Below are 17,689 nucleotides of genomic sequence, written 5' to 3' on the forward strand. Positions count from 1 at the left end.
TTAGAATCTGCCTTATGACAACTTTTCTTTCCATTCTCAAGCCCTGGGGAAGGTTTTAATGACCATCCTGCAGACCAGAATCTTTCCTTCAACTTCCTCTCTTCCCTCCTTACTTTTTTCCTTTCCTTCTTCCTTCTCGTCAATAAACTCCTCATTTATGCTTTCAATTCTTAGCCTCACATTTCTTACTTTTTCACAGAGAATTCAATAATTGAACATTTTATGATGAAAGCAGTTTTTGGGTGCTTAGCAGTTGAGTGTCTGCCTTTGGTTCAGGGTGTGATCCTGGGGTCCCGGGATTGAGTCCCACATCAGGCTCCCTGCATGGAGTCTGCTTCTCCCTCTGCCTCTGAGAGTCTCTGCCTCTCTCTCTGTGTCTCTCATGCATTAAAAAAAAAAAAAAAAAAAAAAAGGAAAAAAAAAGCAGTTTTCTTACCCTGAAAACACGGCAAAGCCTCCAATACTTTAGTCAAAACTGCCTCACTGGTATCTGATTTAGAACCTCTGAAAGGATTGATGACCAAGTAATGATATTTGTAAAGAAAATTAACATGACAGCATTAGTTGAAATTAGCAGATTGTCGAAATTTTTAGCCTCTGCTAACCTTGGAATTTCTGTTGTGCTGTGAGGCTAACATAGATGAAATTCTCTAGAAACTGACTAATTTAGGTAACTGTTGTTGCTGCCACCTTACAGAAAAGGAAACTGAGGTTTAGGATGGTTGGAAACTTGCCCAAGTTCTGTTTCTTTAAGATCTTCACCCATATACTTGGGGTCTATGTTGAAAATCAGGACACACAAGATTTATCATTGAAGAATAGGGCAAGCACTCAATTTTGCCATCTCAAACAAATATTACTCCACAGAAGTAAAATCTACCACTGTGTTTTTCATTTTGCTCATATTGCTGTGATCCTTACACTTAAAAAAAAAGAAACTATTAACCACAATAATTAGTATGATTAACCACAATAATTAGTATGATTAAGCAAGCAAAATATCTTTTAAAATCTAGATTATCTGCTAAAAATTCTAGTATCCTTAAAAATTATGTGCTTTTTTCCAGGGACACCTGGGTGGTCAGTCAGTTAAGCATCTGCCTTAGGCTCAGATCATGATTCCAGGGCCCTGGGATCAGGCCAGGTGTCAGGCTCCCCACTCAGCGGGAGAACCAGCTTCCCTGTCTCCCTTTGCCCCTTCGCCTGCTTGTGCGCTCATGCTCTCTCTCTCTCTCTCTCTCCAATAAATAAATAAAATCTTTAAAAAATATATGTATTTTTCCAGTATGCTTTTAAATGCAAAATACCCTTTGCCTTGCCCTTGCCCTGAATAATCATTGGAGGATGATTACGATGTCTGCCTCACCCTTCATGCATTAGTCAAGTTGCATAAAGTATATACAAGCATGTAGAATGCAGTAATTTGGCAGATAGAGTACAGGAACTATGTAAGTTAATGACTGGGATTAAGAAAGCAAGAGGAAAGAAAAAATATTTCTGAAAATGAAATGAATATAGTCACACTTTATGTTTCAGTGAATATGTATCTAGAATATCATTTTAGATTTAAAGGTGTAACTAAGTTACTTGGACCTACCAGCTGGCCCACGGTTTGAAACTTACAACAGCAGCAAGTGCCTTACTATTCATTTTAATGGAATTTTAACATGTTGAGTTAAAATTAATTAATTAAAAAAAACTTTTTAAAATCAATCAATTACTTTTTAAAAACACACTAAGGTAAATGCCTAGGAACATAACTATAATGTTTAAAAAAATAAACCCAAAAAATGTGATTAGTTAGACTATTTTCTTGGACCTAAGTTTGCTGAAATTAAAAGTACACTGGCGTTCAAACACACGCATTGTCTCATTATCCTAAAGCAATGAGTCATCCAATCATAGTTCATTGATGGTTTAGAGGAAAGAAAGCCATGTTTCTGGGTACTCTTTTGGAATAGACTTACAGATACAGAATGTGCACTGTAAGTATTCATACAAAAATCTTTAAGATATATCTGAGCAGAAATCACAATTATTTTAGTAGGTTTTAACACTTTACTGCTGATAGTAAATTTCAGTAAAGAGCGACCATTATAATAATGAGGATCTAAAAAGACACCTAAGAAATCAGAAAAGCGATAAAATAGAACTCAGTGGTTTCCTATTCTATTCTGTTCTTTCTTTCCTGCTTTCTGTAGTTCAGTGTATTTGGTCCAAAATCTCTTGTCTAAGATTCTTGAGGTAAATGTATTTTATAATTTAGAACGGTTTGGGTTTGGGAAAGTTACATGGCACATATATCCATATATTATCCATATCACCAGTGATGTTTGGGGTGGCATCATTAACATGACTGCAACAACACACATGAGCACCCACACTCAGTGGGATAAAGACTATGAATACCCCATATCAGTTTGGGTCATATTTTGCTACATATGATTTAAAGTCAATTTATATTGGCTGATATAGTGATCCCTCTGCCAAAAAAAAATATAAACACATGTTGATATCTTAGATTAAGACTCAGATTTGCAAATGAGGGATTGTGGATCTATACACCCCAACTCTGAGCCTCGTGTTAATTTAAATACATTCTAAATTAACTTTTGCACATTTTTTAAAGATCTTATATTTTAGAGCTGTTTTTTTGGGGGGTTCACAGCAAGATTGAGTGGAAGGTACAGAGATTTTCCATCAGGACCCTAGACCCCCACATATGCCTGGCCTCCCTCATTACCTGAATGTTTACCAGAATGGTACAAGTTGTCACAAGTGATGAACATAAGTTGACAAGTCATTATTACCCCTACTCAAAGTGCATAGTTTACATTCGAGTTCAGATGAGTATTTGTTGTCATTATACATTTGTCCTTCTGCATCTTTTTGCAGGGCTTTTCCACTCTTGATTGTAGCTTAAGAAAATATGTATCACCATTTAGTAGATGCTCCATAAAATCCCCTTTATTCATTGAGTAATAAATATTCAAGAAAATAAACCTTTTAGAAGGACACTCTTGTTACTTCGTTCTTTTTTTCTTAAGATTATATTTATTTATTCATGAGAGACACAGAGAGAGAGGCAGAGACATAGGCAGAGGGAGAAGTAGGCTCCCCATAGGGAGCCTGATGTGGGACTGGATCCCAGGATCCTGGGATCACATCCTGAGCCAAAGGCAGACGCTCAACCACTGAGCTACCCAGATGCTACCCTGTTATGTCATTCTTGTATGGAAACTTTGAATGATCTAATGCTTCAAACTGTCACTCCCATAACTATTTTCAGAAGCATTCATGCCTTGTGGAAAAGGTGCAAACATAGTCCATAATTTCCTATAAACAAGACATTTTATTAAATAAACACACAGTTTTAAAGCAAGATCCAAATCTAAAAAGATTTGGAAAAATCTTGTTATGGTAGGCTCTGTTCTTCAAATTCTTACTGTGTAAGTGAAAGCAGAGTCCGAGGCTGGTTGTAATGGGAAACATGGTCCAGAACTGTAGCTCAAAGACACTTAGGTGATATTAGAAGTCATCTTAATTCTGAAAGCAAAGAAAAAAATAATAATCCAGTCAAGTATCGGGCAAGGTGAGGGGAGGCATGCGGGCAAAGGACCCAGAGCGACCTTCTCCAGGTCCACAGGGAGAGAATCCGTAATTGTTTTTATGGCTAAAGCTTGATTGAGACCTATTTTAAACCTCGTCTTTTCTGCTTTGGCCTTCTCTTCAAGGAAGACAAATGTCCTTGAAAAGGAGTCTTAAAAATATGATTCACAGACTTGGGAAGAATGACAGGATGCAGACAGCCTAGAGCAGTGTCTTTCCCCAGAGGAGTTCACATTTCCTTCCTCTTAATCTGAGTGAACCATTAAAAAGTTAGTTAGTTCCCTGGAGGCCCTTCCCAAGGAATCTCCTAAAAGGAAAATACCCTGCACTGGTAAGGTAATTTACCTAGGCAGGCTTTAAAAAGTGAAGTTCCAGTTCAGAGATAACCAATGACTTCACAGGGGCTGTTGTCTTGCATCTTTTCAGGATTCTCCCCGAAGTTAGGTAGCAGACCAGAGGTGGGCAGAACAAATACACAACTACTCTTGTGAACACTTTCTTTCTTTATTCTCATAAGCAGTGAAGTCCCAAATAGGACAATTTCGTTGCTGTTAAGATGTCAAAGTGGAAACACGCGATCAATTGATTATTCCTGAAAATAGGCTTCTGGTGAAGCCAACCACATAGGGTTTCTATTCTGAGAATGTTTTTAATTATTTTATCTAGTGGGAAAACTCTTTGCTCAGGGAGAGGGATGTGGGAGGGGAGCAGAATTCTGTGTTCAGGACCTTAGGGAGTGCTGTGGTAACTCAGTGTCTAAGGTCTTCGGGAAGCCGGATTTAAGAGTTGATTCCCTTTTATGGCAAAATCCCTTATGAATTTGCCTTTTTAAAGTCCACTGGAAAGGGAGCATGGCTATGGGGAGCTGTGAATATTTGCAAAGCAGCTTGGTTTCCCATCCCTGGCAATTCTGTCTCCTCTCCCCCCACCCTGTCAAGGCTCTTACCCCCTTTTTGAGTAAATGATAGAGCAGGAAAGAATGAATGAGGACTTTGGAGCATATCAATTCCTAGCAACCAACTAATTTCTTTGCTAACGTTTTGTAGGTGACAGATACGGAGTTGACCACTGCGTGACATTTATTAGGCATTTCTGTAAGTCGTAGATCCAGACTCACATAAGAAGGAATTTTACTGATGGCCGTGAGAACTCAGTCCCTGTGGTATTGCTCAAATAGTATCAGGACACGCATTCAACGTTTACACACTCTTTCGGCTGATTACTTTAAAGTTCTCTCTGCAGAAAATGGAGAGGAACTATAAACAGTAATGTAAAGAAATTAAAACACTGATGCTGGCCCATGTAAGTCAGATTTACTGACATACCAAAAACACAGACTAATCGGGGAGGAGGCTGGGCAAGAGAAGAAAGCATGTTCTCATACTTCCATTTTCTGAAACTAGGAAGGACTGGAGTCTGAAACGCTGTCGGATTAAAACAACAACCACAACAAACAGGATCTTGTTTTCCTCAAGGTGCTTAAAGTTTCTGAGCTATAGGCCTGGGTTCTGCTACTCTACTTTATTAAAAACCAAATCAGGCAAGTAAAATGTTTTGGGAATGCTGAGATTTGCATCTTTCTAATTGAAGCAAACCCTTTAGTAGGTGAAACAGAAGGAAAATGGTGGGAAAATGGAAGTTTCTATTTATCAAATAGTCACATCTAAATTATCTGATTATAACCCAAAATTAGGAGCGATATTTTAAAGCTACCCTTGTATTGCCTAATTTGACATTAAAAAAAATAGGAAAACCACCCCCTTTTGATAACTAATTTGTCCCATTATTTCTTGTTCTATGAACTATGAAAAAGAGCTAAGAAAAATCTCTCTCCTTTTGTTTTTTTCTTTTCATAAAACTCAATTTGCAGGCCTGCATATATTATTCACATTTTTCTTGTGTGCTTCCTTCTGTATTTTTTGGCTGCACTGGTGGAATTTCTGTGATAAGAGGACCACCAATCCAGTGTGCATGGTGTGGGGTTGGCCACAGTTGAGTGGGCCCCACTGGGGCTCTGAGGGAGAGGGCCAGGAATTCACAGGGCTTGATTACTGCGAGAGCTTATTCTGCTTTTAAGTTAACTATGCTCTTCCTGGTAAATCAGCCCCTAAACCTTGGAGTCTTAACACCAACTCAATGATTGAGCAGACTTTCTGTAAAAAAAAGAAGCCCTGGCCATTTGTACATGACATTTCTCTAAGCTCGCTTGCAAGTGAAATGACAAAGATTCAAGGGGAAGCAAGGTTCATTATGTGAACTACATTTAGGGCTTTGACAAATTTCAAATCAGCTATAGTGAAACACGCAAACACAAGTAAAAGTGTCTTCATTCATAAAGGATGACCACTTTGAGTTTAAAGCTTTTCATTTTGTGCTAATGTCTGTCCACCATGAATATTTTCTTAAAAAAAAAAAAAAGAAAAAAAAAAGATGTCAGGATTCTTTCAATTCTGATTTTTAAAATGTCCTATCTGTGATCCAACTTAATTTAGTAACTATTTATGGACCACATAAGCCATTAAATTGTTGGGTACAATTACATAGTAGTGGTACTATGAGGATAAAAAAGATAATATTGGTGTTTAGTCAAATGGCTCTAAAAGTTAGTAACCGATATTGTATTCTTCCTTTAATATAGTTATAAGTATTTCCTTCTTGGTAGATTTCATTTCATTACTGTGACTGGTTTTTTATCTCTCATTTCCTTGCCCTTGGATATGTGAGTTTGTCATATGACTAAAGCCAAAGAGTCTATTTGCTTGTCCTTTGACTTAGGGTTACTCATGCGGGGCTCAATCTCAAGACCATGAATTCATGACCTGAGCCAAAACCAAAAGTACAACGCAACTGCCTGAGCCACCCAGGACCCCCAAAGCCACAGCATTTTAGAGTAGTTTGTTGTACAGCAGTAGTTATCTGATACAATACAATTCAATTGTTCATTCACTAATTCATCCTCAAACATCAGTTGGATACCTAACAGGCCTCATATTCTGTGGCCACAGCCTGAGATACACAGTACAAACTTCCAGTGGAGAGAGATAAATGGAGCAGTAAATGAAATAGACATGCAAAGTGCTGACATAAAAGCATGCATGATGTGCTGTGGTGAATCCTTAATAGAGTGCCATACCAAAAGCATTCTGGAAGAGAAAGGATAGAGCCTAGAAAAATTGTAAAGAGTATGGAGGGATTAAGAAGACTAACTAATGTTGGATTTTGAAAGGGAGAAGTACAGAAAGGCTTTCTAGGCACAGAAAGCCAAACAGCATTTGCGAATGTCCCATTGAAGATAAAAGAGCCGGGTGCCTTGAGAGCAAAGCAAGAAATTAACCATAGGCAGGAAATGTGCCTCACATTTTCTTAAATTCCACATGGTTCTAGCATAGGGAAGTCAGCTATGCTTCAAGAATGGCTTGGCAGTATTATTGGTCACTGTCTTGAGTGGAACCTAGAGATAATGTTTAAAGAGAGTCCCTTAACATTGCTCAGCTCTATCTAAATTCAGACCTAACTTCTTGAGAATGTCAGACTAACACAGGAAGCCTTTTGATTACTTGTGGTGTTTTTCTCTTCACTTCCTGCTTTAATCTTATAGCACAGGGACCAAACTATTCTAAAGGGAACTACATCCTTGGTATTTTTGGCATGTCTCTTACCAGGAAACTGGTGGAAGTGTCAGAGCTACCCTTTTCAAGAGATTTCCACTTCAACCAAGGGGGGTTGCATCCACTTCCTAACCATTCAAAGCTTTAGCCATTTGTGGTTTACTCATGTTCTCTAGCATGAAGACTTGTTGAGAAAAAAAGTCAGGAAGTCCTTAAAGATCCCACAATCATGTTTTCCTAACTGTCAAGTTATGACCCTGCCATTTGTATGAAAGGGTTGTAGAAGTAGAGAGATATAGAAAATTAGTATATCCTGATTGGAAGGATACTTTGAGGTCATTTATGCCTAGTGCTCCCCATTTACCAAGTTAGAAGGGGCTGGAAAAAAATTGGGTCAAGGTCTTATTAATTAAAGACAAAATTAGTTCTCAGGCTACTTACTTGGTACCACACCCCGTTGCATTCTTGACTTATATACTGCTCATATTTTCTAGAATTCTAAACTTGAACTAGAGACCACGCTTCTAAAGAGAGAAACAAAAATGTTTCCAGTGTCTTGAAACAAGAAAGAACAAGTCAAAAGAGAAAATGGTATCAAGAATTTGAAACAGAGCTGAAAGAAAGTGCTTGGCAGGTATGGTGACTATTTTATAGTGCTAAAACTATTCGTAAACTTAAGAGGCATGTGTAGGCAGTAAGAAAAGGGCCAAGAAAGGAAGAGGAGGAAAGAAGACACTACATCTTTAAATTAAATTGAATGTTCTGTGACTTTAAATGAAAGCTCTTCTGTTGTTGGGCAAATAAATTTAAACCACTTAACATGGCAGAGAAGGTCAGGCAAGCTTATTATAGTGATCATAGCGTTACAGCTATTGCGATTGACCGCTGCTCTCTGGAATCACCAATAATCAGAGACCGCAAGCTGTGTTTGCAGAGAAAGGTCATCATTCATTTTTTTCAAAGCATTAATATCTTTTGTTTGTTTGGCTCAACATGAAACAGGAATCGATAGAGGTAATTCACAGAGCAATTAGCCCCTCATCTGTCAAACGGCATCTGGGTGTATTTAACAAAAAGACCTTTGGAAAGGTTTAAAAAGGAAGAAAGTGCCTGTACGATCAACAATTTATATTTTCTACATGACATGTTGTGTATGTATCTGTGAAAAGGGGGGCCTTGGGACTAAGAAAATATACATAAAGCATGCTATAAATCTACACTTCAATGTTATGGTGTCTCAGTGTAGAGATACACCAAAAAAAAAAAAAGCTCGGATTACATTCTTGCCTGGTTCCCATGAAGACAGTACATAGCGTTTGGGGTCTTTCTATCATGGACGGTCACAGTCCTAGAACGTAGATTTCTCATAAAAGAAGACCTCAAGGAAAAACTTATTATGGGCAATGTAACAAATTGGAGAGGTTCGACCATCAGGAACAAATGCCCACTTTTGGTATCAGAGCTTACTTTTGTGCTGGGCTAGAGGTCTCCTTCTCCTGAGACTGTCCAAGGCCATGCTGTGTGACTCACTGCATGGACACATCTCCCACTCAGCCCAACACTAGCCACACCACTCTTAAGTTGCCCCTGTCTTCACATCTAGTTTATTTGTATTAAAATAAGAAGTGAAAAAGTGAAATGCAAGATTAATATAAAAGAGTCTAGAACTTAAAAAAAAATGAATTCTGTTCTGGATCTATATTTCTTTACTGAATTTCAAATGTATGTACTATGAGATTTGTAGAGTTAGTATCAAAGAGGTATAGGCTTTAAAAAAATCATCTTAGGGACTTGTCTACACATTTACATAAATGCTATTACTCTCAGCAGGACCAGATGTATTTCAGGAATGTGGTATTTTCTTTTAAATTTTCTGGCTCAAAAAAAAATTTCTGGCTCTTCTTATTTTTTCTTGACTTTTCTTTCTGTCTTTTTCTTTTCTTTTTTTTTTTTCCTGCCCTCACTCCACTTTTTAAAAAATTTTGGTCTTTACTCAGTCCATAAGATCATGGCCAAAAAAGAAGTCATGAGGTAAAAAAGGAAGTCACAAAAATTTTGCTTATTTTGTGACTTGAGATAACACATTTTTCGGTTTAGATTTTAGCTTCATTCTGAATATCCAAACATTTTAACAGGTTGCCTGTCCATCTCTAAGGCTTTTTCAGATTAATTATGAATGTCTTATCTGGAAATTATGTTATATAGTTAAGTGAAAAGCAAGAGACTCCACTGAACTCTGAGTATAATAATGACTGTAAAAAAATACCATAGCAAAGATAGAAAGGAAGCAATTCTTAACTAATGCTTTTGGGTGGAGGTCATTTTTATTTAACTTGAAATTTCGATATTTTCAAAATTTTGTATCATAAACACAATACTATTTTAATCGGAAAAAGTAAAGCATTACTTACACTTAATACAGTAACACAAACAAGGCAATCATGTCTTTGCAAAGCCGTTATGTTCCATACTGACCTCAGATAACCAGAATTTTACTTTTTGTAAACACTGTCAAGCACTCTTATAGAATTTGTTTCATGGCTAGAACTAATATGAGTTCTTAGAGCCTCAAGAAATTGTACAGAGCATGTACAAGTCCAATCACTACAAGATTGAAGTTGAGGGCAGTGTAGCTCGTGGCACATCTACATTTCTCAAATAATGAAATCCTGTTATAAAAGAATTTCATTGTCAAGTACTTGAGTACATCTTATTTTCCTGGCTGTGGAATTTAATTCTGGAGGCATTGTGACACAGTGTTTCCTTCCTCCTACCTCCCAACTTTTTGTTATTTTTTCTGTTCATGTGAGCTATGTTAGAAGTTTCCATACATTCAATACACGGCTTCCTTTAATTAGAAAGGTTCTCTGTAACTCATAGATACTGGCTAATAATCATTTTCCACACTTCCAGTTACTAAAACAAACATCACAGTCAGCAGTTGCCTAGGGTCTATTTTGCTCTCATGTAAATACTATATTACACTTCAACAATAATCCAAATCATTCCACTGTCCAAATGGTTATTCACAAGCAGAGGTCATTATTTCCTTGTTAGACTATGTTAAGGGTGGGTCTGGCTTCCATGGGCTTTGCACATTCTTCTGATTTGTAAATCAAACCTGAGTTAGAAAGATGGACTGCCACCTCCTCCTGGCTCTGCTTAGTGTCACAGGGGTACAGTTCATCAGACAAACACCTCATAAGCATCAGTTCTGGCTGCCTTCCAGGGAAAACCATGTCATGCCATTGAATAACACTTAGGACCCAATCTTTCATCCTCCTCCTCCATAACTAAATAAATTGGGTAAAGGTCTTGCCCTGTCTCAAGATAACAAGAAGTTTAAAGAACTTACTAGTGTTTCATGTTGCAGACACTAAGCTTTAGAGAAGTGAACAAAAACAAGATGGCGGCTTTCCTGAAGTTCAAAGGCAGCTCTGATAGCAAATGAATACTGATGGGCACAAATAATATTGCTAAAAGAAACAGGGAAGGGGATCTGGACTGAGGGAGAAAAGAGAATGAGCCTGGACTTTTCTAATGCTCTCCTACTCAAAACCTAATCATCTAGGGCCAGAGCTGCAAACTTTTTCTCTAGAAGACCAGATGGTAAATAGGGGTTTGCTTTAGGGGTTATATCATGTCTGTAGCAGTTACTCGGTTGGCTTTTGTTGTGTGGAACCGCCACTGAGATATGCAAACAGATGAGTATTGTCCATGTTTCAATAAAACTTTATTATGGGGACACCTGGGTGGCTCAGCAGTTGAGCGTCTGTCTTGGGCTCAGGTCGTGATCCCAGGATCCAGGATCAATTCCCACATCCAACTCCCTGTGGGGAGCCTGCTTTTCCTTCTGCCTATGTATCTTCTCTCTCTGTGTGTCTCTCATGAATAAATAAATAAATCTTTAAAAAATTAAACTTTATTATGGACAGTGAAATATGAATTTCCTATAATTTTTATGTGCCAGAAAATATCATTCTTCTTTAGATTTTTTTCCAACTACTTCAAATGCAAAAATTAAACCAAATTAAGCATTCTTGGCTCACAAGGGATAGAAAAGCAGCTATTGGATTGGAATTGGCCTTTGGGTCATAGTTTGCCTACACCTTGTTCTAGAATTCAAACTCCTACTACACGTTAGTGAATCGAAACTTACAAAATGACAGGTCAACTGCCTACCCTCTGTTCTAGAGTTCAAAGTTTTAGTTCAAGTTTGTGAGTCAGCTCTTACAGAATGATAGGTAGACTTGTTTACCATTTAACTATCATCTCCTGTGAGGAAGGGTGTTTTTCTTTAACTTGAATCTTATTTTTTGTTATTTCAGAAAAAGCTCATTAAACTTTTAAAAATCACTGAATTTAGAAGAGGATCTTAATTATTATTGGGGTTGGAGTGGGATGGGGGATATGTAGAACCAAACCAAGCTGTGTAAAATCATGTCTTTCTTTGGTGACAAAGGAAAGTGTTCCCCTTCTGATATAAGTGAAAGCAAATCAGAGTGCAAAAGTCTACATTTATCTGTATATGTATTTTATATAACAGAAAGATATAAATTAAAATGTCAGCATTATGGGGCAGTGGGGCTAATACTTCATGTTTTTTTTTTCTACTTTCTAAATATTTCATAAAGTGTATACTGCTTTTATAAATAGAAAATACTACAACATTATAAGAATATCCTTTACTTCCAACTTTTAAAGTATTTCTATGGACAGATCTCTGCCCCACTACAGCAATCTTGGATGAAGAATCATGAAATATGCTGCATGATCCATTGACTGCTGTACAGCTTTGTGATAGCATTGAAGATAACCTCCAAGGAGCTCATAAAAATAATTACCTGAAAGTTAGACAAATTCAGCATTTTTGTGACATGCAAATAAAGAAAAAGAAGAAGAAACATGAGATAACACAAGAAAGATTTCATAAAAGGGACAGAGATAACTATATGTAAGAAGGAATAATGGATGTTACTAAGTTCTGTAAAATTTTGGCAGGTCAATAGAACTGAATGAGAGAGAGCCAACAAACCTCCCTCACTTGTTATTCAAAAGAGGAACAAAGCACTAATTACTCTCTGGCATTAAAATCTTATTTATATTTATGACCAAAACTTTCTTAAAAGCTTGTCTTCCTTTTCATTTGTAAGTTTCCTGAAAAAAAAAAAAAAAAAGTGGCCAAGGCCAATTAAACTCTCATTCATGGGGACAATGAAATAGAGATTCTTCCTGGCATCATTTAGAGCAGTTTTATTTCAACTTTTTGAATAAAGTGGATCTCAATCCACAGCTCAACACATGACTCCTACCTCTGTATTTATTCCTATTACATTCTAGACACCACCAGAAAGAGGTTAATGTAGTTTGATTTCTCTTTTTTTATTTTATTTTTTATATTTTTTCCTTTTATTTTTTAATTTTTATTTATTTATGATAGTCACAGAGAGAGAGAGAGAGAGACAGAGACAGAGACACAGGCAGAGGGAGAAGCAGGCTCCATGCACCGGGAGCCCGACGTGGGATTCGATCCTGGGTCTCCAGGATCACGCCCTGGGTCAAAGGCAGGCCAAACCGCTGCGCCACCCAGGGATCCCTGATTTCTCTTTATTAAAAAAAAAAATTAAAGAGACTGTGAAAGCATCTCTGAAAAAAGTATTATTTTAAAGGTTTATTATTAGTGACTGATTTTAAATGACCAAGTTTTTTGTTTTTTAATTCATGAGAGACACAAAGAGAGAGTCAGAGACATAGGCAGAAGGAGAAGCAGGCTCTCTGTGGGAGAGCAGGACTCCATCCCAGGACCCCGGGATCCTGACCTGAGCTGAAGGCAGATGCTCAACTACTGAGCCATCCAGGCATCCCAATGGCCAAGCTTCAAAACAGCTTTATTTATGTCCTCAATGATTGGAGGACAAGCAGGAATATGAGAATAAAAGAACTAGTGGCTTCTCACACCTAAAATAAAGGCATTTTGGCCAAAAAGCTTGAGATTTAATTGTTAGATTTGACATCAAAAATTTTTGACTGAAAATACCAATAGAAATATATCTGAGAGAGATATTGAGTGTCTCTGCTTCTCTCTCTTTTTCTGCTTCTGTCCCATAGAAACCTAGTTCCCAAGTAATCTACTTGACTGACGGAATTGCAAGGGAGAAGAAATTATAGCTGTAGGACCCAACTACTTTACTTCACCTTATCAAATGCACTCACCAATTTATGTTCTTAGCACTTTTCCACAGTCTGACAAGAGTCAGGACTATTCTGGGGCTCTTGTCTCTGGGGATGGTGAGGACATTCTATCTTGACAACTCCAATCCAGCCACCAGGCACCACCCACAGGCCACTGATAGCTTTTCAACTTGTTCTAGGTGAGGAGGAAGCATGCAGACTTCAGTTGTCACCACTCCGTATTATAACTCATAAATTTACCTTCACATTCAAAACTCAACTCAAAAAGATTCAGCTTTTCATTATAAACTGCTGATTGAACGCTTGTAATAAATTATTGTCATGGATTCTATGGGTGTGGGGGTGCTGCTCTGATTTTTGATGGGGACTTCACTAAGTGCAGGAAGTTGCCTGTAAGTGGAGACTTGTACAGAAAACGTACTTAAGAGATTGGTATCATATCTGCTCAGAAAGAGTCACAGAAGGCTTTGGGAAGGACTCAAATGGAGATTGAGATTTAAAGGATTGGTAAATCTGAGTGGGTACAGAGAGGAGGAGGGGCAAAAGAAAGTAATGACTCATGTTACTAACCCATGTATGGTGCCCCAGAGCCTGTGTTGGTTGCTGTACACACACTCCCTCTTGCTTCTCATCAGGAAACTGAGGCTCAGAGAAAGTAGAGTTCTCCTAAGATTGGACAGCTAAGAAATATGGAGGAATTGATTTAAGCTCAGATCTGCCTCTTTCTGAAGCTTATGTCTTTTTCAATGCAGTGAACTCTATCAAGGATGTTTTTTGGAAAACAGATTGAGAGGAGCAAGAGTAAGGAGGATGAATACACAAGAGCTTCAGGATAGGTAGATCTTCCTTCCTAGAAACAGTGGTTGGGATGAAGCAACCAATCAAAAAAAAAAAATTTTTTTTTCTTTCTAGGAAGAGCAGAATTGAAATGACAAGGAGATGAGATTTACTTCCTGATTGCAAAAGTATTCCATGTTAGTAGTAGAAAATTAGGCAATTATGTAAAGAATCATTAGTATAAAATCAACCAGGGCTAGCTAACTGTTTCTGTTCTAACATATTGTTTTCCGGTCTTTTTTTTCCTTCAAATACATACATGCATTTATATATTAGAGTTTTTATAAAGTTAGAATTTGGTTTTCATATTTTTATAATCTGATATCTGAGTTAATAACATACCACAACCATATTGCATCTCATGTTCTCTTTGAAAACATATTTTTAATATATTGAAATATCTCATATGCATGGATAGCCATATTTTATTAAACTCCTATCATTAAACATTGAAGTTATTTCTAGTTTTTCTAGCTTTTTAATTAAAAATGATGTCAAAATTTTCATGTCAATCATTTTGTTCATTTCTGATTTTTCTTTTAGAAATAATTTCTAAACAAAAAATTCAGCTTATCTGATTTCTAAGGTTATAGAAAACTGAAATCTATACTTAAATCTTATACCATTTTAGAAACTGAAGTTCAAGGCAGACTCTTGATAGAATAAACCAAAACCCTAGCAGAAGCTTGACCCAATCATCACTATCATTATCATTACCATCCTCCTCCTCCTCTTCTTTTTCTTCCTTCTCCTTGTTAGCATCTGGAAGAGAGAGAGATTGAAGAGATTAAGGAAGGAGGCAGAGGGGAAAAAGAATACAGAAAAAGAAAATTAGTTTTCCTTTCTTTGGGGCAGATGCATTTTTTCCAAGTAAATGGCATTTTTTTTTTTTTTTAAGAGTAAACTCTCTAGTGTTCTTGGGAGTGGAGGGAAGCACGCATTTCAGTCTTTGTCAAAGTTGATATTGGCTTTTAATATCCAGTAACATTCAGAGGTGGTGCATCTACATCACTGCCGATGCATTTCCTCATTCGGACACCACCCAGTGGATAAAATCACCAGGTTTTGATTCTCGCTGCTCAATTTAACAGTTCTGAGACTTTGAACAAGGCCTTTAATTTCTCTGAACCTCAACTTCCACAGGAGTAGAGGATAATAAAGGGAATGTTTGGATCACAATGGTTAAATTAGATCCTGTATCATCAGCCAACCACATATACTAGCTCCTTTCTCCCTTTCCTCTACACTTTTCCTTTCCCAGAGGGCAAGAAAGCTCTTATTATTCTAAGAGATTTTTTTCAGTTTCAAAAGCTGTGTTCAATCATTCCACAAAGTTCTGAGTCTCTGGGCACTGAGGATTCAAAGGCATTACCCATTCCCTTACGGGGACAGTCCAGCAAACAAGACAGGGAGGGTGACATAGAAATGAGCTAAGATTTCCAAGGGAGAGAATTTGGCACAGAGTTGTGTGTGTCCTCAAATAAGGAAGGGTCAAATCTATGTGAGGAGAGGGGTGCCAGACAAATTATCATTGAGATGAGTCTTACAAGATAAGTGTATGCTTGCCTGGCAAGGGAAGGAAAGAGAACATCCCTGGCATGGTTAATGCTTGATCCAGGGGTGGCGGGGAGGGATTGGAGGTTGGCATAAGAGTCCTTAACAGAAGCTAAAAGTTATTCAAATGGCACTTCCTCTGTAGAGCCCTGTCTGGTCTCTTATACAGGAAACCCTCCCTACCTCCTTAGCACTTTATTTGTACCACATCTGTGGATTTCTTTGACATTTACTACTTCCTGCTTTGCATTAGAGCTATTTGTGGACTTATTTTACTTTCATACACACTAGAGAAACAGGGAACTGTTTTATCCTGGTATTCCCTACAGTGCCTTCAACTTAAAATTATATATACATATACATGTATGTGTACATACATATACATATATAAAATATATACATATACTATATATAAATATATGTAATATATAGAGACTGGTCTTTCTGTTGCTTATATTAAATTATTAGTCAAGTCAGAAGGCAAATATATAAATATATATAAATATATAATATAAATATAAATATGTATTATATGTAATATATATTATAATTATAAATATATATAATATATTATATTATATATAAACATATTATATATATATTTAAAGGATGAAGGCCAAGCTACTATCTTTCACATTCATTCACTTTATCATGGTGGGGTTCTTGAGCTTTTTATTTATGGACTTACTATCAGTGAAAAGAGTTTTGTCTTTTAAGCATTGATAGACATACAACACTTTCTACTTGACCAATGAAAACAACTGAACAGGTTTTGCTCTGATGCCATTGATTCTTCTAGAATAGAGAAATAGTGCCATCTCCTTTCTTATTGCCCACCCAACTTGGAATATCTCAGGCAGAGATGGGGACTTGACAAGGAACCCCCAGAAAACTGATTTGCTAAGTTCCCAGTAAAGATGGAGAGTTGCTGGGATCCTGGGCCAGATGGGGGTGGGGGGCCAATTCAGGGACTTTTTTTCCTTCAATATTCCAGGTTTAGAACTCTTTTAATCAACTAATGGACTATTCTAGTTGGCTCCAAGTCAAACCTGCCAAGAAGACTGTTAATATTCACCTCATTAACTTGATTATTATGGGTAGTAATAGAAGTAATACTATATTACAATAATATCATTCATAATGGCTTCTGTTTATCGAGCATTAGGCCAGGCACTTTCTAAACACTTTGTCAATACTAACTAGATTCATATCTGAAGGCATGCAATGACTTGGTTGCTATTAGCATCCTCATTGAGTAGATGATGAAACTGAGTCATAGAAAGCATAAGTATTTGTAACTTGCCCAAGAATCATCTGGTAAGTGGCGACCTTGAATTTGAGCCAAGAGCAATTTGCTAAGGAGTCTGAGCTTTTATCCTCTGTTCAGTTTCATCGACCCACCTGCTGGAGGAAATATTTTCTGTATCTTACAAATAAGGTGTAGAGACTTTAAGCTACTTCCCCAAGTCCACATGTTGGAAATGGTAGAGCCAGGATTTGGAGTCCAGTCCAGCCAACTCCAAAGCCTGAATCTGGGACTCTACGCTTTCCATTCAAGGTTTGTAATACATCTGCTTATAACTGCATGGTATCTTCTTTTACCTATAGGCTTTATCAGGCGATGGTTTCCTATGATGAAAGAGAAATGAAAATAGGATGGATCATGACCCTAGTATAGTAGTCATTGAGGTCAATTGAAATCATATTTGATATCCCTGTGAGTAAATTAATTTCAGGATATTTAAGGTCCTATGAGTGTTTCCTGTATGATCTGTCATCTGAAGATGACTTACCCTCTTTGTTTTGCAGTGAAAACTGTAGTCACTTTACTACATTTTGTTATAGGCCAGGCTTCAGGCTATGGTTTAAGACAAAAGGTGTCAAGAATC

General features: G+C 37.2%; 1 long non-coding RNA gene across 4 annotated transcripts in view; it reads right to left on the reverse strand.

Moving 5' to 3' along the window:
* Positions 1-3,337: 3,337 nt before the first annotated feature.
* Positions 3,338-17,689, reverse strand: part of LOC140617238 (uncharacterized) — a 123,544-nt gene continuing 109,192 nt past the window's right edge. For 3 of the 4 annotated variants that reach the window (XR_012017466.1, XR_012017457.1, XR_012017465.1), the window contains 2 exons: positions 14,964-15,008; positions 3,338-3,546 (listed from right to left, as the gene is read on the reverse strand). This is a non-coding gene — a long non-coding RNA (uncharacterized lncRNA). Of the gene's footprint in view, positions 3,547-13,484; positions 13,585-14,963; positions 15,009-17,689 lie in introns of those variants that run through there. The other variant, XR_012017464.1, reaches the window with a different exon arrangement.

The sequence above is a fragment of the Canis lupus genome, chromosome 2, assembly GCF_048164855.1.
Source record: "Canis lupus baileyi chromosome 2, mCanLup2.hap1, whole genome shotgun sequence".
Lineage (NCBI taxonomy): Eukaryota > Metazoa > Chordata > Mammalia > Carnivora > Canidae > Canis > Canis lupus.